At 43.9% G+C, this 20786-nt stretch overlaps 1 protein-coding gene across 8 annotated transcripts in view; it reads left to right on the top strand.

Annotated features, from left to right (window-relative positions):
- Window positions 1–20786, top strand: part of ERBIN (erbb2 interacting protein) — a 229977-nt gene that overhangs the window by 19148 nt on the left and 190043 nt on the right. The window contains exon 1 of one of the 8 annotated variants that reach the window (XM_030565996.1): window positions 18487–18597. The exons of the other annotated variants lie outside the window; for them this stretch is intronic. The gene's annotated coding sequence lies outside the window, so the exon portion shown is untranslated. Of the gene's footprint in view, window positions 1–18486; window positions 18598–20786 lie in introns of those variants that run through there. 8 annotated transcript variants of the gene reach the window in all.

Genomic DNA, 20786 nt, shown 5'->3' with positions numbered 1-20786 from the left:
GTGTCTTCAGCCTGGATATTTCTGTTTTTCCTTTTCGCCATCTTTCCAGGACATTGCTGGTCTGACCTAGAGTCTGCAGTAGCAGATAAACATGCCATGGAAAAACAATCCACCTATTACTTCTTGTGTGGCACCCTCTAAGGATATCACATCAGGCATGTATAAAGCAATTTTTAGGTGGAAGCTGTAGGCAGCATATGATACTTTTAACTTTAAAATGTCAACTGTAGGCCAGCTAATGGGAGGCTTAGAAGAGGTAGGATACTTAAGGGGTTGGAAACGTCCCATTCAGAAGAGAAGTCTGCCTATTTGACAGAGAAGCTGGCTCCACTCAGAACTGCCATTAGTTCTGCCACACTGCAGAAAACAGCATAGTGATAGTTTATTACGAAGGCTTCATGTAAGAAAATGGATTTAACACTGGACGTTGGGCTGCAAACTGCCATAAATATCAAGAATTTACTCCCATACAACATCTGTGTGGTTTTTTTTCCCCAGTGGAACTGCTGTATCACAGTTTTTTGTCTACTGTTGTTACAGGAGCATCAAAGAAGGATTTTTTTCTTAAACACTAATCTTCCAGTTAAGTGGTTTTGTGTTTTTGTCAGCACATTGTGTAAGGTCAGTTAAATTTTCTCCCTTGCATAGTCAATTAGCTAGTCAGTTCCCCTGTTTTACAAAACAGGAGCAAGAGATGCTTAAAAAAAGAAAATGGGAACTGAGAGTCCACAAAAGGACTCTTGAGCACATACAGTCACTGAAATGTCTTTTAACCTTTTAAAAAATATTGTCTAGTTGAGATTTCTGTCAGAAAATGTAATCTTTGCTGTGTTATCTTCTTCAATAGAAATTTTAAGGAAAAAATAAGTCTACCTGAAAAGGTTCTTATAACAAACTATTTTTAGCAGTTTTATCTTAAGATGTTTTTGCTTTTTGTTAAGGTTATACATTTTGGGGGTATTTCTTTGTAGATATACACTTAACAGAAATTCTATCCTTTTTATGATGATTTTAAAATCTTTCTCTCTCTCTCTCCCCCCCCCCCCCCCGCTCCAAAAAAGTCAAAAAATGTTTTCTGGCCATATAGTCTATTGTATGTTGCAAAAATATGAACAGCTTTTTCTTAGCATGGGTGTCTTCCAGTTAAGAAGACCACATCCTGTAAATAGCTCTCTACAGTCTGAATGTAGAATGCACACTACAGCAATTAACATCTAAACTGCTGGCACATCACTATCTTAATCATAACTTTTTAACTCTGTTTTACCCTTTTCTGGGTATCTAACATAAGTTGTGGGTCAGAACATGTCAATAGGTACTCGGCAATCTACGCTAATGTGTATTATGCTCATATACCACAGTCATGACCATATCGTTCAAGCGCCTTCTATACTTAAGCAGTATGATGAAGTATCCTATTACATGGTGGCTGGTGTCTCATGCTCTGCCCAGGGGGAGAAGCTTGTAGACTGGAGTGTCTTGTTTGGGTAGTGGTTTTGTTTTTGTTTTATTTAAAAATATAGGTTGCTATATATTTGTTAGAGAGTGCAAGGTCAAAGAAAGATCACCTTGCACTAGAAAGTGATACACTTAGTGATGGTCCTTACTTCTTGGCATTCATTCCACAGTCTCTAACTGTCTCTGGAAAAAGATCTGTCCTGCACAGATGAGTTTTACTGTTGTTGTTCAAAGTTCCATTATGAAGAATGTAGTTGTTGATGTCTTTGTCTCGGAGCTTTAGATGTTCTGGGCCTAGACCATGGAGCAAGATTAACCACACAAATATCTTCTTCCTAAATCTTTGAACATTTGTTTTCATTGTCTATTTTTTAAAAAAAATAGTGATTGACTAACACAAATCAGTTCATGTTAATGATGTTAAATTGTATAATCTAATGTAACCTAATACAGCATTAAATCACACTAAGATTGTACTCCCATGCATGCTGTCAGAGGTACTAAAATATGTGTGCTGACATGTGACAGAGTGTAAGTTGTAGTACCCTTATCACTGAAATTACTGCAGCACAGAGAAGACTGATTCCCACCAAGCCTACAATCTGTATGTTACTGGTTGGGATTACTAACATGTAGTGACAGTTGTTGGGCTAATGAGGTAATTGGTTTAGTAATGGGAAGAATATATAATTGGGAGGAATCAGAAGTAAGGGGAGCTCAAAGGTAAGCTGAGGAGGAGAGAAAGCTGTGGAAGGTTACTCCTGATTGTACTGGTGATATGTCCTACTCTGTTTGGAAACTGAGAATTAAAAGTTCATGGGGTGAAAAAGAAACAAATTATGTATGGCTTTGACTGTGGGGAACCAGGAAAACAAACTAAGCAGGGCTGCTCACTGGGTAGTCAAAGAAGCGCCTTGTGACATGATATCAGGCTACTTCCTTGTATTGAATATTAAAAGTAAATATACAAAATGACAGCTTTCACTTTAAAGGAAGCTGAATCGAGAAATCCTGTGACTGACTTGGTGTTTCAGTGGAGCTCCATTTTAGAATCAATTATAGTGTTTTTTCCCTTCTCAGTCGATCTTGCACTCCAGTAATCCAAGCTGATGGGTTGGAGTGCTCCTTAGCCAAGAAGAATGAAATTCAGCTTTACCTTAAAGCTCTTCATCTCCCTTTTGTTCTGTTTCTAAATCTCCCATAATATTCAGAACTGCTGTTAGAAACATAATTTGGGAGAAAACGAGCATGTAACAGTAAAATATTAATTAAAAACACAACATCCTTTATGTTTCCTCACTATGTACCAGGTACACCTTCCCTCGGACTTCACCTCCAAAGGCATCATTTCCACTTGTTACCTGAGGTTTCCAGAACCCAAAAATGTGGTAACTTAACCTGTTTTTGTCCTTGTGGTGTCAGGAATAAATTCGTGGGGGGACAGCTCTTTGATAAATGATACAAACAAGAATTCTTTCACCCAAAGTTCCTTCTTAATTGAGTTTCAAGCACATACACATGTGCAAAGGCAATAGGTTGAGAGCATCACAAACATAGTTACCCAAAGTCTGAGAGGGTTTCTAGGAGTGAACAGCTTGGCATCTGGGGGCCCTCCTTCCATCTAGCTGCTGGGGAGAGGATGTCAGTCTCTGCTTCAAAGAAAAGTTTCCCTCAACCTGCTCAATATTTTATTGCTTTCTTAAACATAGCACATAACTCAGTGGGTCACCATAGTAACCCCTAGTGTGTCACCAGTTCTCCTAGCTTCAGTAAATTGCTCGTTACTTCTTATCAGCAAAGTATTTCTAGTCATAACAATAAAACTTGTATGTCAGAGACACTTTAGAACCACTCTATTCACACACTCCCTTCCATTCTCATGGTACATTAACTCTCTATTCCATCCTCCCATTCTGATTAGCAAACTGCAATCATGCAGCTATTTGGTCTTGCCTGTCAGAGTCCTTATAAATATTTCTAGCTATGTGATATTTGGTTTGGTGGCTGGACACACACAATGGCTGCAGTTAAGTCAAATTGAGTTCTCTTGTAACACACTTGCCTTCTATTTGGATTCTTCTGCTGCTCACTCCTTCACACCTGTGCATGTCAGGCACCACATTCCATGTGTTCTAGTCTCACCTTTCAACCTAAACGTGGGCCCTTCTATGTGCAGTGTAGTTTTTGCCCTTTTGAGACTTACCATCTACGAATTCCAGTGAGGGTCTGCCCAAGCATTAGCTGTCCAACCAATTCAATGACAACATTTTACTCCCTGTTGGAAGCAGTCTAGTCTGAGCTTTAATGTGTGGTTCTTGAATTAGAAAGTAATGGTTGTATGTTTTGCTAATGGAGTGTACTCATGAGAGCTTTTGAAGCAATGAACAGCAGCTTCTCGGTGTTTGGCACAAGATGCTGGGAGGAGATGCCTTCCCTATCCATTGGAGAAGGAAGTTTATGTATGTATTTGTTTTTTCTCTTTTGCCTCTAGTAGGAAAGCTGTGACAACACATTCAGAGCCAGAAGTTCCATGATTCCAGTGTCACTCATTTTCAGATTCTTTCCATTTTTCAATCGATGTAATGTGATAATTCCTATCCTCATAAGAGAGAAATCTTCCTGTCTCTTAAGATGCAAATAAAGCTGCTTTTGTTGAAGCCTCCTTTTGTGTTGAACAGCGGCAGTTTTCCCAAACACTGACCTGGGTTCTTTTTTATATCTTCCTGAGGAACGGATGGGTAGCAGTTTGTGTCTGAAGTAGTCTGTTGTGAAGAAAGCAGAGGTTCTCTCTGGACAAGAACCCAAGCCTTCCTAATCCAAGGTGTCCCAGCTCAGGGCTCTTTGTAAGTCTACCATTGAGTAGGGGATCTCCCAGTGGGGAATCTGTGTCTACTGACCTGGGCTACTTCTACCCACTGTCCCTTCAGTTTGGGGCATGGGCTGTATAGTCCAAGTCTTTGTGGTGGTTGCCTCTGCTAGTGCCCCATCATGGACCTTGGGTGTCATCCTGCTGCAATCCCAGATTCCTCTGGGTGGGCATCTGTAAATTTAGCAGGGTTGGAACCAGACAAGCACTGCTACTGCTTAACCATACTCTAGCTGCTTTCTGAGACTGTCTTTGTACCTGATAGAGGCCTGGTCTACACAACGAGTTTATATCGAATTTAGCAGCGTTAAACCACATTAACCCTGCACCTGTCCACACAATGAAGCCCTTTATAGCGATATAAAGGGCTCTTAATACCGATATCTGTAATCCTCCCCGACGAGGGGAGTAGTGCTGAAATGGGTATTGCCATTTCGGATTAGGGTTAGTGTGGCCGCAGTTCGACGGTATTGGCCTCCGGGCACTATCCCATAGTGCACCATTGTGACCGCTCTGGACAGGAATCTGAACTCGGATGCAATGGCCAAGTAGACAGGAAAAGCCCCGCGAACTTTTGAATTTCATTTCCTGTTTGCCCAGTGTGGAGCGCCGATCAGCACGGGTGACTATGCAGTCCCAGAATCAAAAAAGAGCTCCAGCATGGACCGTACAGGAGATACTGAATCTGATCTCTGTATGGGTAGATGAATCTGTTCTATCAGAACACTGTTCCAAAAGATGAAATGCCAAAGCATTTGAAAAAATCTCCAAAGCTATGATAGACAAAGGCCACAGCAGGGACTCAACACAGTGCTGCGTGACAAGCATAACGAAAAGCCAAAGAATCAAATGGACGTTCTTGGAGGGAGGGAAGGGGACTTAGGACTGGAGCTATCCCACAGTTCCTGCAGTTTCTGAAAAGCATTTACATTCTTGGCTGAACTCCCAATGCCTGAAGGGTCAAAAACATTGTCGCAGGTAGTTCAGGGTATATGTTGTCAATCTCCCTCCACTCCACCCCCGTGAAAGAAAAGGGAAAAAAAATTTCTCACCTTTTTTCAATGTCACTGTATGTCTGCTGGATGCTGCTGGTAGACACGGTGCTACAGCGCTGAACAGCAGCATTCCCTCCCCTTCCCTTTCTGATGGCAGGCGGTGCAGTAGGCCTGGTAGCTGTCGTCGTCATTCCGTGAGTGCTCCTGGCTGGGCTCGGTGAAGTCAGCCGGGGGTGCCTGGGCAGAAATGGGAATGACTCCTAGTCATTCCCTTCTTTAAGCTTTGTCTCCTGGAGATACAGTCCTGCCTGGAATATCATCATAGCAGTTGGAGGCTGCACACTCTCCTCCCCCTCCCCCCTTAATGTCTAATGGAGGTTCACTCCTGCCTGGAATATCATAGCAGCTGGAGGCTGCCTCCCCCCTGTTTTATCTCAATAAAGTCAGTGTTTATTAATCATGCATTCTTTATTACTTCATCACACAGATGGGGGGGATAACTGCCACGGTAGCCCAGGAGGGGTGTGGGAGGAGGGAAGCAATGGGTGGGGTTGTTGCAGGGGCACCCCCTAGAATGGCATGCAGCTCATCATTTCTGTGGGATGTCTGGGGCTCTGACCCAGAATGAGTGTCCTCTCTGGTTGTTTAGTAGGCTTGCCCGATATTCTAGGCAGGACTGACTCTACCTTTAGACAAAACGTAAAGAAGGAGTGACCTGGGGAGTCATTCCCATTTTTGTCCATGCATCCTCAGCCAACCTCACCGAGGCCAGCCAGGAGCACCCATGATAGCAGTAGACGGTACAATAGGACTAGTAACCATCTCTGCTAACTTGCAAAGGCAAGTGAATGCTGCTGTGTACAGCAACATCCAGTAGACATACGGTGACAGTGAAAAAAGGCTAAATGGGCTCCATGGTTGCTGTGCTATGGCGTCTGTCAGGGCAATCCAGGGAAAAGGGCGTGAAATGATTGTCTGCCGTTGCTTTCACAGAACGAGGATTGACTGATATTTACCCAGAATCACCCATGACACTGTTTTTGCTCCATCATGCACTGGGATCTCAACCCAGAATTCCAATGGGCGGGAACTGTGGGATAGCTACCCACAGTGCAGTGCTCCAGAAATCGACACTAGCCTTGGTACATGGATGCGCACCGCTGAATTAATGTGCTTGGTGTGGCCGCGTGCACTCGACTTTATACAGTTTGTTTCCAAATACCGGTTTCTGTAAAATCGGAATAATCCCATTGTGTAGGCATACCCAGAGATTAGGCCCTGGTCTACCCTGTGGCAGGGATTGATCTAAGTTGCACAACTTCAGCTACATGACAGGCAGTTCTTTAGAAAGAAATATGAAATGAAGTTTACCAACCTGAAGATTTTTGCATGTTCAGACATGTTCTTTTCAGTGTCTTCAACACAGCTTCCTCCTGAGAAGGAACTCTTTTCATGTTGTTTCATTCGGGCAACCAGATCTTGCATTTCTTTGTTGTACTGTTGCATTTTGCACACATGCCTCTCTTACCCACAGATAGAGGAACTTCATTAAAATATTCCCAAAACTGGGTCTCTTTTACGGCCTCCTGCCATTATAGGTTTTCCTTTCTAGTGAGAGAATGGTATAGTAGATTTCAAATCAATGAAGGCTACGATCAGAAAGACTTCAAGACTTCTGGAATATGCTGCTCAAACAGTTTTACTTTTGTTTCTACTGCCTGTCGCTCCCTTCTCACATTTATCTCCACACTTCTTCTCCTTGTCCAGATCTATTTCACTCCCAACAATCTTGTGTTCATTCAACTTTTTGAAACTTAGCACTTTTAGAGAGAGGTAAAGGATTGACTCTACACAGATTTTCAGAGGGACAATAGGGTTGAGGTCTGTTGTTTCTCACCTCTGTTTATTTAATTTAATTTATTTATAAACATTTTTTGCTGTTAACAAGCATGTTATTTCTGGAGAGACCAATCCACAGTTTGAGAACTTCAAAACTAAATATCTCTGATGCTATCTTCTAGATTGAGCACTGAGTCCCGTTGGGTAGGTAGAAAGATTAACTTAAAAAAATCTATATACAGAAGCCTCTGGAATCCCATAAGATTGGGTTCCTAATCCATGAACTATTGAAACTCATTTACAAAACTTTTCTTAAACATTAGATGAATATATTCTCATACTATAGAATTAGTTTATAATCCCTATTCCATGATGAGATACACTATAGCTCAAAAGATTTCTAAGGGATATAGAAATTAGGTCTGTTTTCTAGAAGACGATCTTTAGAAAGCAGTTTTATACAGGTGATGGTGTATAACCCCACTAAGCTCCATTAAGTCAGTGGAGTATGTCCTCAGTACTGTGGCTAGTATCGACTCAAGGAGCAGTGCACTGTGGGGTCTCTGCTGCCTACTGGAATTCTGAGTTAAGCTCCCAATGCCTGATGGGGCAAAAACACTGTTGCGGGTGGTTTTGAGTACATGTCGTCAGTCTCCCCTCCCTATGCGAAAGCAACGGCAGACAATCATTTTGCACCTTCTTCCTGGGTTACTCATGCAGATGCCATAGCATGGTGACCATGGAGCCCGCTCAGCTCACCACTGCTCTTGTAAGCATTGTAAACACCTCGCGCATTACCCTGCAGTATGTGCAGAACCTGGCTAGGAGCCGCCAGCATGAGGACGATTGTGAGGAGGACATGGATACGGACATTTCTGAAAGCACGAGATGTGGCAGTTGAGACATAATGGCAGGGGAACGCAGATTTTGGGTTCGGCAAACAAACACAGGCAGGTGGGACTGCATAGTGTTGCAGGTATGTGATGATTCCTAGTGGCTGCAAAACTTTTGCATGCATAAGGCTACTTTCCTGGAACTTTGTGAGTTGCTTTCCCCCACTCTGAAACGCAGGAAAACCAAGATGAGAACTGCCCTGACAGTAAAGAAGCGAGTGGCGATAGGCCTGTGGAAGCTTGCAACACCTGACTGCTACTGGTCAGTTCGGAATCAATTTGGAGTGGGCAAATCTACCGTTTGGGCTGCTGTGATCCAAGTAGCCAATGCAATCACTGACTTTCTGCTAACAAGGGTAATGACTGGGAAATGTGCAGGTCATAGTGGATGGCTTCGCTGCAGTGGGGTTCCCTAATTGTGGTGGGGCGATAAAACGCATATCCCCATCTTGGAATCGGACCACCTTGCCAACCAGTATGTAAACCGCAAGGGATACTTCTCAATGGTGCTGCAAGCACTGGTGGATCACAAGGGACCTTTCATCAACATCAACGTGGGATGGCTGGGAAAAGTACATGACACTTGCATCTTTAGGAACTCTGGGCTGTTGTAGCAGCTGTAAGAAGGGACTTACTTCCCAGACCGGAAAATTACCGTTCGGGATGTTGAAATGCTAATAGTTATCCTTGGGGACCCAGCCTGCCCCTTGCTTCCATGGCTCATGAAGCCATACACAGGCAGCCTGGACAATAGTATGGAGCAGTTCAACTATAGGCTGAGCAAGTGCAGAATGATGATAAAATATGCCTTTGGATGTTTAAAAGCTCGCTGGTGCTGTTTGCTGACTAGCTTAGGCCTCAGTGCAACCAATATTCCTATTGTTATTGCTGTTTGCTATGTTCTCCTTAATATCTGTGAGAGTAAGGGGGAGATGTTTGACAGGGTGGGAGGTAGAGGCAAATGGCCTGCCAGACACCAGGGTGATTAGAAGAGCACAGCTAGGCACTCTGTACATCAGAGAGGCTTTGAAAACCAGTTTTATGACTGGCCACGCGACGATGTGACAGTTTTGTGTGTTTCTCCTTTATGCAAACCTGCCCCCTTTTTTGATTTTAATTCCCTGTGAACCAACCACCCTTCAATCAGCTGGCAAAGGAAATAAAGTCACTATTGTTTTGAAACCATACATTCTTTCTTAATTTAAAAAAAAAAAAAAAAAAAGACCTGACAAGGTAGCCCGGATGGGGTGGGGGATGAGGGAAGGACAAGGCCACATTTTTGATCTGTGATGTGGCTACAGTAAGCACTGTTTTAATGACAGCCTTCTGTTACTTGGGCTGTCCTCTGGAGTAGAGTGGCTGGGTGCCCGGAGCCTCCCCACTGTGTTCTCAGGCATCTGAGTGAGGAGAATATGGGGAGGAGGGCAGGCGGTTATACAGTGGATGCAGCAGCGCGGTCTGTGCTCTTGTTGCCTTTTCTGCAGCTCTGCCAGATGCATGATCATGTAAATTTTCTCCCCCATTAGCCTCAGCATTGCTTCCTGCCTCTTCTCATCCTGCTCGCTTAATAGTTTCCTGGCCTCTGTCACTGAATGCCTCCATGCATTCAGCTGTGCCCTATCAGTGCGGGAGGACTGCATGAACTCAGAAAACATATCATCCCGAGTGCGTTTTTTTTTCCTTCTAATCTGCAATAACCTCAGGAATGGCGATGGTAGGGGGAGCATAGAAACATTTGCACCTGCAGAGGGATAAAAGGCAGTGTAGAATTTAAGCAGATACATTTCTGAGAACGAGAGAGACTCTTTCACAGTAAATCAAGCAATTCATAGCAGACAGCATGTGCTTTAGGTACAAGGTCGCATTTTGCCTTTTATATTGAGCGCCTGCCGATATGGTGACACATCACACATGGCTGGGCAACGGAATTTGGTTTCCAGGCAGCCATGGTACACCAAAGGGTACATGGGGTTGGCTTCTTCCACCTTCATAACATGTGGGAATGGTTTCAAGCTGCAGCACCCTCCTTTCCCATAGCAAGCAATGCTGGTTGGGTTTGCCATTTAGAAGGACAGGCTGCAGTTTTGTGTTGGATGTGCAGCACACCCCTCCTCCCACCCCACTGCGTGGCTATTTGCTGGGAAGATCCCTTTTAGCCAAGCGCAAACAGCCCAGCATGAATGAGGTCCTTTTACTGTTTCCTTACAAAAATTCCTCTATTTCAACCAGATGACCATAAATTATATCACTTTCGTGAGGCTAACACAGAAAGATATATTGACCAATTGTTGCTTGTATGCAGCCAAAACCCAGGACCATTCACTGCCATGCTTTGTGCTGCAGTGATTTCTGACTACTTGCTACTGGCTTGCCGTGGTAAAGTGTCCTACCATGGAGGATGAAATAAGGCAGCCCTCTCCAGAAACCTTGTGCAGAGGCTTTCAGAGTACCTCCAAAAGAGCTTCATGGAGATGTCCCTGGAGGATTCCTGCTCCATCCCCAGACACATTAACAGACTTTTCCAATAGCTGTATGGGCCGCGAAGGCATCCTGATTCTTCAGGGCATCTCAAACGTTAAACACAACCCCTGTAGTGCAGTTACAAATGTGCACTCCCAGAGGTGCCTTCTCCGCTTCAGGGTCCAGGAACCCCCTTGAGAGGGTATTGGCTGCAGGGTGATGAAAAGGTCCTGGCTGCTGGGGAGAATGGATTCTCACCTTGTCTGCTGCACATTCTTCCCCTTCTTCTCCCTGTTGCATTAGATCCTCCCTTACAGGTGTCCCCGGATAGTGGTAGGGTAGTGGTAGGGTCTCCCCCTGCCCGAATGCCATGCAGCTGATTATAGAAGCAGCATGTATGGGGCTCTGATCCAGAGTGACCATTTGCCTCCTTTGTCTTTTGGTAGGCTTGCCTGAGCTCCTTAACTTTCATGCGGCACTGCTGTGTCCCTGGTGTAGCCTCTTTCCCATGCCCTGTGCAATTTTGGCATATATATTGGCATTTCTTATTTTTTATCAGAGTTCTGCCTGCATAGATTCTTCTCTCCATACAGCAATCAGATCCAGTGTCTTCTGTTTGGTCTATTTCCCAAACGGGAAATGAAATTCAAAATTTCCCAGGGCTTTTCATGTGTAGCTGGCTAGTGCATCAGAGTTGAAAGTGCTATCCAGAGTGGTCACACTGGAGCACCTTGGCATAGCTCCCGAAGGCCAATACCGTCGAATTGCATCTGCACTACCCCCAAATTTGACTGAGCAAGGTCGATTTTTAGTGCTACTCCCCTCGCCAGGGAAGAATACAGCAGTTGATTTTAAGAGCCCTTTAGGCCAACGGAACAGGGTTGGTTGTGTAGACACATTGCTTATAAAATCTACCTAAGGTGGCTAAATTCGACCTAACCTTGTAGTGTAGTCCAGGGCTTAATTAAAACTATGCTTAGATAGGTTTTTTTCTCAAAGCATTTTATCAAAAAAAAAATCTGATTTTTATTTATTTTTTACAAATCATTGATTTTTATCCACCCTTTAAGTGGTCAGTTTGCAGAATGGAGAGGGGTAAATAATGGTGTCCCCTGAGGATATGTATTGGGACCTTCTGTTCAACATATTCATCAGTGATCTGGAAAAAGGGGTAAAGAGTGAGGTTGCGAAATTTGCAGATGATACAAAAGTACTCAAGATACTTAAGTCCAAAGCAGACTGCAAAGAGTTACAAAGGGATCTCACAAAACTGGGGGACTGGGCAACAAAATGACACATGAAATTCAACGTTGATAAATGCAAAGTAGTGCACATTGGAAAACATCCCAACTATGCATACAAAACGATGGGGTTATAACTTAGCTGTTACCACAAAAAAAAGAGATCTTGGAGTCATTGTGGATAGTTCTCTGAGAATATCCACTCAGTGTGTAGTGACAGTCAAAAAAGCTAACAGAGTTGGGAATAATTAAGAAAGGGATAGATAATAAGACAGAAAATATCATATTGCCTCTATATAAATCATAGTATGCCCACATCTTGAATACTTCTTGCAGATGTGGTTGCCTGATCTCAGAAATGACATAGTGGAATTTGCAAAGGTTCAGAAAAGGGCACCAAAAATTATTAGGCTTCCTTATGTTGACAGATTAGTAGGACTGGGACTTTTCAGCTTGGGAAAGAGACGACTACAGGGGGGGATATGATTTGAGATCTATAAAATCATCACCTCTGTGGAGAAAGTAAATAAGGAAGTGTTGTTGACTCCTTCTTCTCATAACACAAGAACCTATGGGTCACCAAATGAAATTAATAGGTATCAGATTTAAGACAAAAGGAAGTATTTTTTCATGCAATGCCCAATCAATCCGTGGAGCTCTTTGCCAGAGTGATATGCACCAGTGGGACAGTGTGGGTTTATCATCATGTTCAGTTTCCACACGGAATGTTTGCAGCCACTGCCATGCATCTGTTGTCTACTCCCACCATTTGTGCTGCCTTGTAGAGTGAGAGACTACATTAACGATGTGTTAACCCTTGAGGGCTCAGCTGAGTGCTAGTTCGTCATTTAGCAGGAAGGCATTCCTCGGGACATATCCCACCCTCTGACTCCACCACCTCAACCAAGCTTCACAGTCGTCGTTGCTGTGTACAGTATTAACTTGTTTGTTTAAAACTTGTACTGTGTGCATGTGTGTGAACATGTCTTTTGTCTGGTGAAAAAAATTTCCCTGGAACCTTATCCCCCACCCCCCACACACTTGATTTACATTAAATCTTATGGGGAAATTGGATTGGCCTAACTTCGTTTTGCTTAAAGTAGCATTTTTCAGGAGCATGAGTACAGTGTTAAGTGAGGAGTTACTGTACAGGAGGAACCTACAGTGGTGCACACAGAGGTGCCACCTGGTACCTCTCCATTTACAATAATTCATCTACCTCACCTGCTGAGGCTGTTATGCCACCAGCGCTAGCAATGGCAGCAGATTTCACCCACTTTCAAAACCTATTTAAAAGGGTAGCTAGTGAGCTCCAGATCACTATGGAGGAGGTGACAGACTCACGAACTGACAGACCTCTTGCAACCTTTGGCCTCCTCCAAGGCTGCTCCTTCTGATCAACAGAGCTGTCACAGACCTGGTCAAGAATATCTGGCAAACCCCAGCCGCTATACCCCCGACCTGCAAGAGAGTAGATCAGAAATACTATGTCCCCTCCAAGGGCTCAGTGTCTTTTCACACATCTAGCACCAAACCCACTGGTAGTGAAAGCAACCAACCAAAGAAACAAGCAGCAGCATTTACGACCTACTCCTTCTGATGGACAATAAAAGAATGGACTTATTTGGCTGCAAGGTTTGTGCACCTTTCACATGCAATTCAGGGTGGCAGACTATGCCACCCTCCTAGAGAAATATGACCGTAGAAACTACAGGAAATTTGTGGAATTTAGTAACAATATCCAGAAGAGAAGAGACAGCAATTTACGGCAGTGGTCTCTGGAGGACAAATTATTTCCCACATGACACTCTAGGCTGCCCTTGATACTGCGGACGTTGCAGCCAGATCCACTGTGACAGACATTGTGTCAGGCTTCATGGTTCAACTCTTTCCCATGTGAGATACAGAACATGTGGAGAATCTCCCCTTCGACGGTGAGAAATTATTTGCAGCAAAGACCAATGAGGTGCTGCACACATGAAGAATTCCAGGGCTACGCTGAGATCTCTTGTCATCCATCCACCGGCCTCTAGAAGGAGACAATATAGGTATCAGTCTTACCAATGCCCTCAATACCCAGCATACACACAACAACAATAACAACGGCGATATGACCAGTAACAGCATCAACGCCAGAGACTTAGGTCTCAGTGATGACGTCCCCCATCATCAGCAGTGTCCCGACCTCCTCCACCTAGCAAGCAGATTTGAAGCCTTGGTCGAGCACATAGGAGACCTCCCCATCCACTCCAGCATTCACACTAATTACTCAGCCCTTTGGTCACAGCTTGCTCCTATTTTATGACAACTGGCAAGCCATCACTACGGACAGATGGGCCCTAGAGGTTATCAGATTGGGCTATACTATGCCCTTCTTGTCCGTATCTCCCCCGCCCACTTCCCCATCTTGTCCCTCTTCAGGGACCCCCTCACAACTACTTGTTCCACCAGAAGGTACAACAACATTTGTAACTAGGAGCAGTGGAGCGGGTACCCTATCAGCACAGGGAAAGAGTTTTTACTCTCACTGTTTTTTGATGAAAAAGTGGAGGATGGTGACCCCTTCTCTACCTCAGGCAATTCAATAAGTTCATCAAAAAGCAAAAATTCAAAATGGTTACCTTGACATTATTCCCGTGCTGGAGCAGGGAGATTGGTTTTTGGCCCTCGACCTGTGGAATGCTTATTTTCACGTAACTATAGACCCTGCCCACACACATTTTCTGGGAACAAACCACTACCAGTACAGGGTTCTACCCTTTGGCCTCTCAACAGCACCTTGCGTCTTCTCCAAGATGACTGCGGTGGTTACTGCACTTCTCAGGAGAAAAGGCATAATAATTTTCCTTTACCTGGAGGATTGCCTCCTCAAATTGCAAACTTGTGAGGAAGCCATCTGATCCACACAGATGACCATCAACTGCTTCTAGGGCCTTGGCATGCAAACAAATTCATGTTAATTCCTACTCAACATCTGGAGTTCATGGGTGCACACCTCAATTCCACAACTGGCATCATCATAAAGAATCTGGTTGCCAAACTGTGGAACAGGTCACAGCTCACGATTGCCTACAGTTTCTAGGCCACATGCACTTTCGTGGTCAAGAACGCACGCCTGTACTTGTGGTGCCTAAAAGTTGGGCTAGCTACAGTCTACAACCAAATGTACACAGACTAACCAAACTTCTCACCATGCCTACCAAGATCAAGGACTCACTTATATGGTGGACTTGACCACGCAACCTCTGCTCTGAGGTTCCGTTTTTACAGGAATTCCCTTCAGTTTATAATTACTACAGACACATCCCTCGGTTGGGGTGCACCGCTGGGACACCATATCACTCAAACCTATGGTCCCCTACAGAGACCTCACTACATATAAATATTTTAGAGCACCAATGGGTTTGCAACACCTGCCTCCACTTTCTTCTGCTCATCAAGAACCAAAAGATCAGGATCGTGGCTGACATTGCTTGTACGTTTTATATAAACAGGCAAGGGAGAGCTTGATCCCATTCACTTTGAACCAAGGCTATGAAACTTTGGAATTGGTGCCTCCAACACAATATCGATATCTTCGCCTTGTACCTGCCCAGTGCACAAAATACCACAGTGGACAAACTCAGCTGATCCTTCTCTCTTGACCACGAATGGGAGATAAACACCACCATCCTACACAACAACATCTTTTAAAACCTGGGGTTATCCACAACTAGACCTATTCACGACCAGCAAGGAATGCCCCAGATTCTGCTTCAGAGCTGGTTTGGGAAAACATTCCATGGGAGATGTTTACGATCAGATGGAGCAGCAACCTACTATACTCATTCCCATCGATACCACTCCTACACAAAATAGTATTAAAGATGCCAACAGCGAGGGCCCTACGTGGCCCAGACAACCTTGGTACCCACTTCTAACATGGATGTCCACTTATCCACTAATCTTCTTCCCCTCCCCCTCCAAACTTATTGTCCCAATGCAGGGGCCATCTACATCACCCAAACATAGGAATGCTTCACCTCAAGGCAAGGCTCCTCAGTGGTTCTCCAGTGAAGAACTAGACTGCACTGAGCAGGTGCAAACTGTACTATTACACAACAGGATGCAATATACACTCACCACCTATATCCATAAATGGTTTAGGTTCATGGCATGATGTTCTGCCAGGCAAATTGCCCCTACTTCTGCACCTCTTCCAATCATTCTGGACTACCTTCTGAGGCTCAAACAATCTGGGCTCTCCTTCTGCTCCATAAGGTACATGGCAGCAATTGCAGCATTTCACCAGAAGATTGGTGACACCACTGACTTTGCCCACCGTATCACAAAAGGATTCCCCAAATGCACCCAGACCCTGTCCCCGGACATTGGACCATTCATTCAACCATGGGACTTAGACTTGGTCCTCACATGTTTGACACACAAACCATTTGAACTGCTAGCATCCTGCTCTCTACTACACCTATCTATGAAAGCTGCGTTTTTAGTGGCAATTACATCCACCAGACGCGTAGGAGAACTTGGAAATCTCATGGCTGACCCACCACACGCTTTTTATTTTATTTATTTATTTATTTATTTATTTATTTTTAGGATAAAGTCATGCTCCGAACACATCCCAAATTTCTCCTGGAGGTGCATTGGTCTTTCCACCTTAATGAACCTATCCATCTACCAGTCTTCTTTCCTAAACTGCATGCAAGCACTTTTGAAGCAGCAGTGCACACACTTGATGTGCACAGAGCATTGTCTTTTTATTTGGATAGGACTTGGCCATTCAGGGCTTCCCTTAGATCACTCTGTGATTGAGATAAAAAAAAGTTTAAGGGCAAATCGATAGCCAGCCAGAGAATATTCAACCGGATCTCAGACTATATCCGTTTATGCTACCAACTAAAGAAGATACATCCTCCAACTTAGAGTAAGACACGCTCTACCAAATTTGTCTCAATGTCTGTTGCATTCTTGTGTAACATTCCTCTTGTAGACATCTGCAAGGCTGCTATCTGGGCTTTGGAGCACACCTTTGCTAAACACTATGCCCTTACTCTGGGACCCTTGACTGACACTCGAATAGTCTGACCTGTGCTGTCTATGACTTTCTTACCAGATCCGAAGTCCCCACCATCCTAGAGATACTGCTTTTCAGTCACCTGGAGTGGAGCACCCACAGGGACATTTCTCGATGAAGAGGAGGTTACTCAGCTGTGCAGTGTCCCTCTGGGTGTTCCACTACCCACCCTCCTCCCCTCTACAATGAAGACCACTCCAAACTCCGAAGTAGAGAAGGAACTGAGGAGTCAGGGTCGCGGACGCATAGTTAAGGCACCAGCAGCTCATGAGGCCCATGCAGGTACTGCTCTGCAACTCTCCAAGCGAAGACACAGGGGTGCATGAGTACCTGGAGTGGAGCACCTACAGGGACACTCATCTCGAAGAATGTCAGTTACTGCACAGGTAAGTAACCTCCTGTTCTGAAAGAGGATGATGAAACCATGTGTCAGTAACTCTACCACCATCACCACCTCCTCGTCCTGTTCCTTGATATATTTTTGTAAAGTTATTTGAGTTGGTTTCAATAAATGTCATGAAGATAAGGTGATGGGTATGTTCTGTATTGGAGTTATTGCTGCTGCTGTTCCAGTATACTAGCCAGGACCATGTAATAGAAATGTATGTTCTCAACATACATAATATACATCAGCTCTTCACAAGAGAGTTCTCTGTGCAGAACAGGACTTCCAGATAGAAATGGATCAAACCATTCAAGAGCAACTCCATCCCCCTTCTATCAATGACCACAGACATTCCTATAAAACCTTATGTTAAACTAAAATGAAGGGCAACTGACAGGTCTGCCAAATAATTGTGGACTCTCTATCCTAATCAGTTGCTAGGAGGGGCCAATGGAGAAACATCACACCACAGTGCTTTCAGCATACAGGTTCTCTGTCTTGTAATATGTCTCCGATGCTGTCAGAGATTACATCCTTAAATGGATATTGTCATCTGGTTTAGGCCCAAAATTTAATTTTTGTAAATGTTTTCCAATTGTTTTGTTGATTTATCTATTAACTATGTTCTAGAAACCAAAATATGTTTTCTCACACTATTTTGTATATATGGGTTTTTGTTATATTTGAATTCAAACACTTCTCTGCAACCCAAATATTTTGGTTGGTGTATGAGAATTAAAAAAAAAATTAATCACTCTTATTATTTCTGTTCTGTTTTTGCTTTCCACTCATGTTTGCCCTTCAGTAATAGCTGGATCATATTAATATCCAACAGGCAGTAAGAATAATTGATTTAGAAATTGGGCTTGTCTACACTACACAGCTTTTAGCGACAGCTGTGTCACTAAAAGCCAGTGCATGTGAACCCTCTCTATCGGTATTTTGTTGGCAAATACTTCCAACCCCGTAAGCGGCAGTAGCTTTGTCGGCAGGAGAGCACTCCTGCCCACAAAGCTGCATTCTCACTTGCGTTGGCAAAACTTCTGTCTTCCGCGGAGGGGATTTTTTTTAAGTACCCATGAAAGACACACAAGTTTTATAAATAACGTTGCAGTGTAGACAAACCCTTAGGTACTACACTACCTTATTTCCTATAATTACTTGTCAATCTTTGTATTTTTTATTTCAGTTTGATTGCATTTTCATTAGGCACTATTAGTGAGGAAAAAAATTCTATATACTCATTAAAATGAGTCTTAACTTTTTTACAACTCCATGTGGATCGTTATATTGAGCTCATTGCTGCATCCCTCTGAATTCGAGATCCAAGTTCAGAAATCGATTCAGGCTGCAATGGTGTGAACTGGACAAGGTGGAGAGATTCGGGTAGGTAACGGTCTGAATGGATTGGAGAGAAGTACAATGCAAAAGTATGTCATGTTGTTGAAGGTGAAGGCATATACACCAGTGGATAGTCCTTCCTTTGATCCTGTTTTTTTGTTGTTCCACCCGCCACAAATCAACAACAAAAAAGCCTGTTCTTTTTGAGTCTTCATCTAGGGAAGGTATCGAAGAACTTGTGAGTGGCTGGTGGAGCCCCACTTCCTGGAGGCTAGACCCCTGGCCGCACCCTTCCCACACCCATCGCTGGAGGACCGCAGGCTGGCTGGAGCCACCCCAGTCGCACCGTGCCTCCCTAGCCACGCTGCACCTCCCCTGTTGAGACCCGAAGCTGCCCTGCGGGAAAAGCTGTTGTCTCTTCTCGAATAATCTGAGTTTTATATGTGCCATGGAGGTTCTAGGGTGGCTGAGGAGGCGGTATCTGCTACTCAATGTCTCGGGTTCATCAGTAGTCTCCCTGGACTCCAGGGAGACTACTGATGAACCTGGAAAGTTGAGTAGCACATACTGCCTCTTCTGCTGCACCGAAACCTGCATGGGGTCTAATAATAAAAAATTTTCCCCGTGCAAGCTGCCAAAATCCTCAGCTGGGCATCCAGCAGCAGCAGCTGTTCTGGGGAGGCTTAGCCTTCCCTGACCTATTATATCCATCACTTATGCAAGAACTGTTTTGAGAAGTGTTTTTTGCAGTTTAATGAAGAGTGGTCAAGATGACCACTGCTGTTTCAATATTTTGTAATACATATCGTGTTTTATCTTTTGTAACTGCACACTTTAAAATGCTGTGAATATGCTGCTTTGCATTTCGATTATTTTAAAGCTGTATTTTCTGAATACAGGTATTGTAGAGATAAGGTGGGTGAGGTGATCTGTGTTACTGGACCAACTTCTGTTGGCGAGAGAGACACGCTCTGGAATCACACAGAGCTTTTCTTCAGGTCTGGAAAACGTACTCAGCATCCCAGCAAAATGCAGGCTGGAACAGACTGTTTAGTATAAGTACTTAGCACATATTGTAGGGCACCGTTCAAGGTAGAGCGGCCTGTTCAAACCTCTGCAGTCATAGGACAAAAAGACAGGGTTAGTGGGTTACAAATCGTTGTAAAAAGTCATAAATCAGTGTCTCTGTTCAGTCCATGATTTTTAGTGTCTAGCAGAGTAATGAATTTAAGCTCCCTGGATAGTCTTTTGAAGGTGGTGTTCCGGTCTGAGTATGAAGACTGAAAGGTCAGATACAGAGTGATTGCTTTTATGAAAAGTGTACATGCACAAATGATAGGGTATGGTTTTTCTTTTTTTTTTGTCTTATCATTTTTCTGGGAGTTCATTTGAGAGCATAGTGATTCTCATTTCACCCACGTAGTTGTTATTGGGGCATTTAGTGCACTGGATGAGGTACACCACATGTTGTGGTAGGCATATGTAGGACCCATATTTATTGAAACGTGTTTGTGGGCATTGTTGATCATCATGGTGCTGGAGATGTGTTTACAGGTTTTGCATGTGTTCTGGCCGGGTCTGGTTCCTCTTTGAGTTAGTGTGTCCTGGGCGGGGGGGGGGGGGACCTTGCTTCTGATGATGAGCTAGGTAAAGTTAGGGGGTTGCTTGAAGGTCAGAAGAGGGGTTCAGTAAAGATTTCTTTCAGGATGTGGTCCCTATTAAGTATGGGTTGTAATTGTTTGATACCCCATATGGGTTTCTGTATGGGGTGGTAGGTGATAGTTGGCAGTTTCTGTAATGAAGTAGGTTCATTTGGGGTATTTGGGTGGCCGTTCCATGATGCAATCTGCTTCTCTGGTGGAGTGTCCTTGTTTTACGAAGGTGGTTTTAAGTGTGTTAAGGTGTGTATCCTGGACTTTCTCCTTAGCATATTCTGTGGAATCTCTGTGCTTGGCTTTAGATAGAGATTTCTTGGTGGGTTTGGCATGGTGATTGGGTCTGTGAAGGTAGGCGTGATGGTGCATGGGTTTCTCGTATATGGCTGAAGCTGACTGTAGTATTGAGGAAGTTTGTTGCTAATGTGGGAGAATTCTAGAGATAGTTGAATGAATGGATGGTGAAGTTGTGGAAATCCTGTGAGGGAGTTTGTCGTCTGTTCATAGGATAAAAATATCAATGTATCTCAGGCGTATCTTTAGTTTTATAGTGCATTTGTCCAGTAATTCTTCTTTAGG

This window comes from Gopherus evgoodei, chromosome 6 (genome assembly GCF_007399415.2).
Source record: "Gopherus evgoodei ecotype Sinaloan lineage chromosome 6, rGopEvg1_v1.p, whole genome shotgun sequence".
NCBI classification, from domain to species: Eukaryota; Metazoa; Chordata; order Testudines; family Testudinidae; genus Gopherus; species Gopherus evgoodei.
Note: the sequence above shows the minus strand (reverse complement) of the source record. Positions and strands in the feature narration are given on the sequence as shown.